Here is a 9340-nt window from a genome sequence, read left to right as displayed (position 1 = left end):
AAAAAAAATCACTAAAAATTCAATAAACTTACAAATATATGTTACGTAGTCATCATTTCATTGGGTGATTCCCCGTAGTTATTTTCAGGATTTCATCTTTTATCAATGAAATATTATTCAAACATGTCAATATACAAATGCAATATAGAGAGAAGTTTTAAATAATAAAAACATTATTTGAAATAAAATATTAAAATGACACTTGTAAACGTACAAATAACTCGTGAGCAGAAGGGAATTCCTGAAATGTAGTACATGATTTTAATATTGTTCTGTAAAGTTTATAAGCCCTGAAAATTTGAGCAAAATCCATGCAGAAATGAGCGAGATATGAAGCTTCAAAGTTAGCGTCTAGGAAAAAGAAGAGAAAAAAAAGAATAATAAGAATAATCTTAACCATCACAATCAGTAGAAAGTCTTCCGTTGTTACGGAAGACCTTAATGAAGAGCCGAGACCGGCGTGCAATATTGCATAATTTATCAAGCCGGAAATTACGTATTCGCTCATAGCAATCGATGTATCGAAGTTTTTACCATGATAAATTAATATATCAAAGTTTTTACTGCAGTAAATAAATGTTTAAGAGGTTTTGTCATAGTTTAATCAATCATAATTAATGATCAAATGTATCAAAGATTTACCATTATAGTAAATTATTGTAGCAAGGTTTTTACTACCGTATTGTAATGTACCAACTATTCATTGATATACCTTTAGAATGCAACAAAATATGATAATAATATTAATAATAACTCCGTATCAAATTAAAAAAACAAACCCCCCAACCACGTCATAAACACTATACCGTACGTATTCAACATCTAAGCATTAAAACGTGCAATATATATGTGATAAATAGAATATTACATGACAAATCCATATTATATCATATCATATCGGGCTGATATGACATGATATAGATATAGACTCTCTCTCTCTCTCTCTCTCTCTCTCTCTCCATACAGAAGTTCTGAATAAAAGATATTAAAAGATATGTTTTTAAGTCTTAATTCTCCCAATTAACCCATACACACATTCTAACACAATAAAGAATAAATCGATCGCTACTGCGACTGAAAATAATTATAACTTTCAGCGACGGGATTTTCAGACCTTAAAGAAATGCTATTAAAATCCACCTATGATGTCATTCTTTTGTTCGAACACTCCATTATTTTTTTTAGGAATGGAGTGTTCGGAAAGTAGGTCAACCTTTATACAAGTAGATATAAATGCATGCAACAAAAGAATGAAAAACGTAAGACATGATTAAAATGCACAAAGTTTAGTTTTTAAAAGGTGGATTTTAAGTGGGTCAATGTACTCGTATCACTCCATTCCTTAAAAGCAATGGACCTCGGCCACTTCGGGGCCTCGGTCCATTACTTTTAAGGAATGGAGCGATACTCGTACCTTAACCCTTACGTAAATGATTTTGCAGTAGTCTCCCTCTGAACGGTAAAACCCTCTTTAAGCAAATGACGCTTCGAGCACAAACGTGTCTGTCAGCGTGTGTAGGAAAGAGGCGATGTCCAGAACGTCTGTAAAATTCAGATCATGGAAGTGGTCGTTGTTCCTCTGGGTATCATTTCTTCAGCTGCTGGTGATCTGATACATTGCCAAATTTATGGTCACCAGGATGAGGAATGGTGATGTTATATGGATTTTGTCAGACGTCTGCCTCCACTCTCCGTCGTACCTCTGCCTATCAGAGTAAGTTGATTTCATATTGGATATTTTTCTTGAATTTTCATAAAGACTATCTGCCCATAGTGTCAAAAAACCTATCTATATATAAAATATTTAACGCAATGAAATTGAAATTGCGAGGATTACAATTTATTCACAGCAAGATCTATTCCTTCTGCTTTTGGCCTAGTAGTAGATCTCCACATCTTTAACAATGCTGTTCAAGGCATCTCTTGATGTTGGCAATGACTTAATGTCTCTGTAACATTTATATAAATAGAACATTAAATAAAGGCAGTGGAGACGCATTAAATACGGACTGAGATCGCCTTTCTCTGAAATCTTTCATGACTATTTGGAATCGACTTTCAAATTTCAAACATTTCCACACGTTTCCTAAGGCTGACTTCATTGCATCAACAGGGGATGCTTATTCTGCCTACGCAGCTGTTCCCCACCTCCGGTGTGCCCAGGGGTCCGTGTTTGCCACCCTTATCTTAATATTGTATTCTTTGTAGGAGTTATAGGATTGATCACTGTTCGTTATCTTTACTTTTTCATGTTAAGGACCACGTTAATAAAAATAGTTTTGCATTCTAGTATAAAGCTAAACAACCTCGCCCTGATGGAATTCCTTACGTGAGGTATGTTAAGTTTATGTACGTAAACGTAACTCTGAAATCTGTAGACAAAAACATACCTTTGTTAATGGCAAAGATAATATCTTTTAATGTCCTACTTACAAGCTACGCGCATAAGCAAATGAAATTAATCTAGTGAGTACATTGATGACATTTGTTTTATTTTCAGACAGTTGAGATTTTCACACTCTGCAGTCAGGCTTTAGAAATTGAGAACATTGTCTTCACACAATTGCAAATATGGTAATTTGATATCAATTCAAAAAAAAAAAAGAAAAAAAAAAAAAGATCACCCACTCATATGAAAACGGAGGAAATGGAGAATAGTTCAATAGTTCTATAATAAGTGTTTACATTATTAATGCTGCAATAGTTCTATAATAAGTGTTTACATTATTGATGCTGCAATAGTTCTATAATAAGTGTTTACATTATTAATGCTGCATTTGAAAATTGTTTGAGAAGGCATGTGTTACGTGGATGAATGAAAGTGAGGATATTTATTCTGATTGGATCTTTGTGTACATTTCACTGTGAAACAATACAATCAATGAAACTTAATTGAATTCATGAAATAAAATTTGAAACACACGCATATGTTTAAAAATTGGCTATACATTCACATGCTGAAAAGTAAAATGTACCATGTACAGATACCATCATGCTTATTACTAAAAATAACTATTTATTAATAGTTGTTTTTAGTAACAAGCATGACGGTACATGTATATAAACCTTCAACCATCTAATATATAAAAATTCATTCATTCAACACAAACCTATTGTACTACGTCAAAGTGATCAAGAGGTCTCGATACCCAAGGTCTCCAGATAACCAATGCAGTGACCCAAGGACTAGGGACTGATCTCCAGATAGCCAATGCAGTGACTTTTGACTAAAACAAATAGGGCTTTATATTGGGCACAATTTCAGGAAATTAAAGGGCAATTATAGGGCTTTTCCCCTAAGATATAATATATATCTCTCTGATATTTTACCCTTGGAAATATACAGTAAAACTCTGATATAGCGAATTTCTGCGAACACTCTATAAAAATTCGCTATACGTTTATAGCGAATTCATAATTCAAATATAACGAAATCGTTATAAAACTGATTTATTCTATATGTACATGTATATCATTTATATAAGAAAGCAGCAATCGATATACTTGCGTTTACATCGTCTCTAAGAGAAATTAAGCCTAGATATTTTCAAGAAGAATTTTTATAAAAGATATGTACACACTGATTTATATATAATAATTTATCTTGATGAATTATTTAATCACACAAGCACATGTCAAAAGAAAAATGTCAACAAAATTATGTGTAATACATACAGTCTATGTCTTTTTAAAATATCTGTCAATCGTTGACTGTGTCATGTTTTTTTTCCCTTGTTTTTTTTCCTTTTTGTTAATAAATTTCTCAATAAACGTAAGTATTGTTTTGTGTTAACATATTCTTTTGAAAAAATACAACAGAAGTTTCGTAATAAGTGTGGATCTTTTATGGCAAAGGAAAGCGATTGTTAAAAATCACAACGAGGTTGAAACGAAAAAATCGTTATAAAAGGTGATGTTTACGTTCATTTTTAATTCAAGGGGAAAAAAATTTACTTCGTTGTATCCGTAAATTCGCTATATCCGTGTTCGTTATAGACGCTAATTTTTATATAGAATATATAGAGAATTTGCCGGAGAAATCGATTTCACTTCGCTATAGCCGTAATTTCGCTATATCCGTGTTCGCTATATTCGAGTTTTATTGTATGCTGTTCGTTATCTTCACCTTTCATGTAAGAAATTACTTCAGAATATACCTAAACTTTCAAATGATGGTAGAGCGTTCGCTTCGTAACTGGGATGGCGCGAGATCGAGCCACGCTCGTGCCGTGGTAGCGTCAAACCTAAAACGTTAAAATAGGTAACTTGATTGCTCCTTCGCCAAATGTTCGGCATTTAAAAGTGAGAATCACGGGTCTTTCGGATATAACATATCGGACTCGGTATTCCGAAGTAAGAAACACATTTCAGCAAGGAAAAAAAATATATGATAAAGTGATATTTTACCGTCGATATCGTAAACCAGGTATTGTGTCGGAAGTTGATTGATCCTCAATTTCAACATTTAAGCTCTAATTGGTATATAAGTCCTGCATATCATTTAGAATAGGTATTGCAATACTGCTCGAATTTCCTCTATTTCCCGCCAAACACGATGACGTTTACATTGAGAAATGTATGTCTCAAGGAATTAGATATTCACCCTACAAATTACTTCCTGAAGGGATTTTCCCAACTCATGTTTACCAACAAAGTTTAATAGTCGAACAGGTAAAGCAAAGAAAAATCTGTTTGAAAAGCTGGACACGAGTATTTACGAAGAATCGGCTCGGATGGTCACATTCCACATGTTCGAGGAAAGACTAGGACTATGGATCAAAGCTCTGCATGTTTTCTATTATGAAAACTTGGGTAAATTACAAGACATAAATGTCAAATGGACGGATTCACCAGAAAATTGGTCAGATCCAACTAACCCAGAGACCTGCATCAAATTGAATTAAGGACAGCAGATGAATCTTTAATTTATAATATCACAGTCTTTATATCCACAGTTCCTGTACTTGAACTGAGTACAAGGAAATCAATACAAACTCTTTGTAGATTGTCATTTCAATTCCGTATTGAAATTTTGAATGTTAACTCAACAAACAGAGCGACACACTGAAACTCTTCTAGAGGAAACAACACCGAAAGAAGTTGTTGACTGTGAGAATCCTAAAGACCACCTTAAGGTAGCTATTGATAGCTAGCCCCAAAAAAACCGCTCATTGAATTTTTTTCAATTTTATTTATTATAACATTTTGACTTTATCCTAAAACATATCAAAAAATCAACAAAAGTAATCAGGTTAATTTTCGAGGAAAGCGAGATTGAAATCCCCTCTTTTGCAGCCCCAAAAGGCAAAAAATGCCAAAATTGAGCAAATTAACACAAAAGCCAATAAAATTTTTATTGACACCAGAAATATTGTTTGTCATATATAGTTATGTAAATTAAACACAAACAGATAAAAAATCAACATGGATTAGAAATTTAAAATGCATCTAAGGAAAACATTGGCATGATTCGACTTGGCAATTGGCCAAATTTACCCTAAATATGGCGGTTCTCAAATACTATCAGGAATACATTTTCTGACAACAACAAAATTCTGCTCATAAAATTTCTGATTTTATTTCATTTTTACAATAAGTCAAGTAGTATCTAAAATATTAAATAGAAAAAAATATACCAAATGAGGTTTAATCTGAAACTATGTCAGATTTTGTAACCCTACCCCCTCCCTTCTAGAAATGAATTTTAAGAGATACAGTCAGCAGATATAAACTATTGACCTTAAATGATTAAGCATTCCCAAATTACCATATTGAGCATTCAAACTCACAATACTAGAAGTTTCTATGAGCCATTTAATAATGATATATAGTGTGTGCTATTGCAGTTGACCTTTTCGCACTCACAATGATTGCCTAAATATTTAGTTATTTTTCATACAATTTCTTGTAATAACTGGACCAAATCTATTACCTATACATATTTTTTGATAGAAATTTATATCACTATACAGTATAATACACCAAATATGTTTAAATAACCATTTCATATTTCAATAAATAATTAATATCAATAGAAAGAGACCTATGGACTGCCCATGGATCACTACATGTAAGTCCATCTGAGTCATCTTGCCCTCACAGATAGGTGTGTCTTTCATAAGTTTAAGATTTCTCATTGTAGTTTCACATGGAACCAAAAACTCACTATTGGATAACTGAGAATGCATGTACATGTATATTGCATTAACTAACTGAAGTTTTCCCCAGGTGAAGGTCTATGTTCACTGTATGTATAAGGGGGGGGGGGATTAGTTCCATTATGAAACTTTTCTAAAAATTTGATATACATTAATGTATCTATGATGTATGTTTCAACTAAATTTTGAATTACAAGGAAAATTCAAACACATTGATTGAAGTTATAAAATTGATTTTCTATCATGTGCACATTTTTTACTAATATATCTAAGAAAGAATAATCAACATTGAAATTTCCTTTACATCTATGCAATATTATTGTCTTTCAAAAGGCATGTACTTGTAATATACGAGTACATGTACTTGTTTTCCCTTAAATTCACAATTTAGTTTAAAGTATGTTGTATAACATCCACTGCTCTGAGCTCATATAAGTGAATTAATGTTTTTCATCCAGTCCCAAATTTTGCAGTAGTTATTTAATCTTCGGAACTTGATCAAACATTTTTAAATTTGTGGAGTTGTGGGGGTCCAGGGGATATGTCATCATCACTGTAAATGGAGTACCTGTTCAAAATATAGATAAATATATTTAAATATAGCAAAAAAGATGAATATCTGATATACTCAGAATTGTCTTTACAAACGTTTATAAAAAAAAAATATAGTACCTCTCTTGCTGTTATACTTGTTGACTCGAAATCCACTTCAACCTGCACTGGTCCTATCTACCGGTAACCTCCATTGGTCCTCAGGCTGATGCCTAGAAAAAAGATCATCATAATTGATATTTGCACAGTTAGGTCTATATTATACCATTGAGTAATTAGATTACGTCAGACAATGTGAATTTTAAAACTGTGTCTCAACACATATTCAGTTAAAATTTAAATACTGATGTTTCAAAATTATAAATTGCAATGAGATGACATGTATATATGTTTTCATAAACTGCCATAGACTTATCATATCTGTTTTATTTACAAAATGTGGGTCAAGAGAAGGGCATACGTGTAGTATACATATCTTACTTATACATACAGTGCATACATTTGCCTATGAGAGGGCATATGCAGACTTGTGATTAATTTACATTATTTAAAAAGGTTTTGCCAACCTACATGTTTGTGTGAAACACGAAACTTCAGGTTTGATATATTTCTTAGGTCACTGAAATTTCAAAGTAATAGTATATGTATACTATAGTCTAGGGAATTATAATTCAACACATGCCCCCCCCCCCCCCCCTTCCACTTTTTATCCGGTTCCCTCATACCCCTAGATAGTAGGTCTATACAGATATTTGTTTTCATTACTTTTATACATGTAGTTCAAGGTATGTTATTTTCGTAACGGTTATTTTCATAACGATATTATTATTTTCTTAATAAAAGAGTTGTGAGAGCCCATGTTTACAAATGTGTTTTTTTTTTTTTTTTTTTTACATGACATCCGTTCGTTTACAATCACATGCACAGGTGGGAGTTATATTTTATGCACATATGGAATACATATATACATACAAAATAATACATCTACTGTATGTCGTGTGTTTAAACTTACAGATGTTATTATAAATCGCGTTGTGAAATAGCAGAGGAAATGTGAGTTGAACTTTTGAATACAAATTTATGGCATTTTTTTCACTCACCAAACGAAACTATGATTTCGTTGTCCAAGTTGAATGCATCCACCAACTTCCTCTTCTTGCAAGAAACTTTGTTTAGCCTCTCAATGACTGTATAAACAGTATTTAATCTCTTAGCATGCAGCACTCGGACATTACGATGCATCAATCAACAACTTTGTTTACGTAGCGCATATATGTACATGGATTGGTGGTTGGTTTAACATTTCGATTAGCAAAAAGTTTCACACAGATGAAACATTTGATCTACCATTATTACAGACATTGACGTATACGTCTTATGTGGTATGTGCATATTTTCTGTAGGCGAGTCAGTCACAGCAACAAAACACTTTCGGAACCCCTTTTTGTTTTTCGACTATTCTATGACGGAGTTAGGAATTCCGGAAAATGAATTCACGTGAAAATACACAATTTTTACTGATCACGTGGTTGCTATCCGTCGCTACCTTAACTCAAACAGAAACATAGCTTTAAATTATGTTAAGCTTCTCATAGCTTCAAATGAAAGATTGGAGAAAGCAATTGCAACAGGTATTCAAAAATTAGACCAGGATTACTGCTCTAATACTAACAAAATTCTAGAAGCTCTAACAACGAAAAAAGCATCAACTCCGACAATTACTGCAACAGAAACATTAAAAAACTGAAAGAAGAAATAAAAAGTTTGAAGAATCAGTTACAATTCGAGAAAGGAAACAGTTTACTAATAAAGACGCAATATGAAGAGGTCATTCATCACGAAAAAGAAATGCTTTCTGCCACACGCACACAACTAGAAAATCTAGCACGTGGCCAAGCTGCAGAAATGGATCATATGAAAAAATACAGAAATTGTCAATAGAGGTTGCAAATCTTTCTGTAATGCTGAAGAAACATGAAGATGAATCCCAATATTTTAAATCACAATTTGGCAATACACTTCATCAGGAAGAGAATTCATTCCTAATACAATAGAAAGCAGAGGTACTACTCGTTGGGACTTCAAATGTCAAAAACATTAAAGAGGACAAACTGTCAGCAGCAGTTCACACTACGAAAATAAGAAAAACAACAATGGACAATACCAACAATATTATGATGGAGCATCAAGGATCACCAGATGGCATCATTCTACACTCCTTAACAAACGACATAAAATCCAGTTCACCCAATGAGTGTGTTGAGAAGTCGTTTGCAATCATAGATGGGACCTTATCCAAATGGCCAAAGACAAACATTATTGTAAGCGGCACTACTCCTAGAGGAGACAATGCTAAACACAACTCTAACTGCTGAAGAATCAATGTTCTCTTACAACAGCGTGTGGATTAAATGGAAAATCCCATACATTATGTTGATCACGGAAATATGCCGTCCAATGGAAATCCGATTCCTGATCTACTTGCTGAAGATAAATACCACTTGTCCATGAAGGGTGTATCATTTCTAGCAAATAATTTCAAGTGGAAGATACACTCCATGCTAGGAATTACCACTGCACAAGGACAATGGAGACCTAGAAGTAGGTCTCGATCCAGATACCATGGATCT

The 9340-nt window shown here is 33.1% G+C and overlaps 1 long non-coding RNA gene across 1 annotated transcript; it reads right to left on the bottom strand.

The window, feature by feature from the left end:
• Positions 1-5136: 5136 nt before the first annotated feature.
• Positions 5137-8198, bottom strand: LOC130047055 (uncharacterized). The gene is made up of 3 exons (XR_008796123.1): positions 7811-8198; positions 6831-6922; positions 5137-6726 (listed from the first exon to the last, which is right to left on the bottom strand). It is a non-coding gene; the product is annotated as an uncharacterized LOC130047055 (long non-coding RNA).
• Between the last annotated feature and the right edge of the window lie 1142 nt (positions 8199-9340).

Source organism: Ostrea edulis, chromosome 6 (assembly GCF_947568905.1).
Source record: "Ostrea edulis chromosome 6, xbOstEdul1.1, whole genome shotgun sequence".
NCBI classification, from domain to species: Eukaryota; Metazoa; Mollusca; class Bivalvia; order Ostreida; family Ostreidae; genus Ostrea; species Ostrea edulis.
This window is presented reverse-complemented; position numbering and strand designations above follow the sequence as displayed.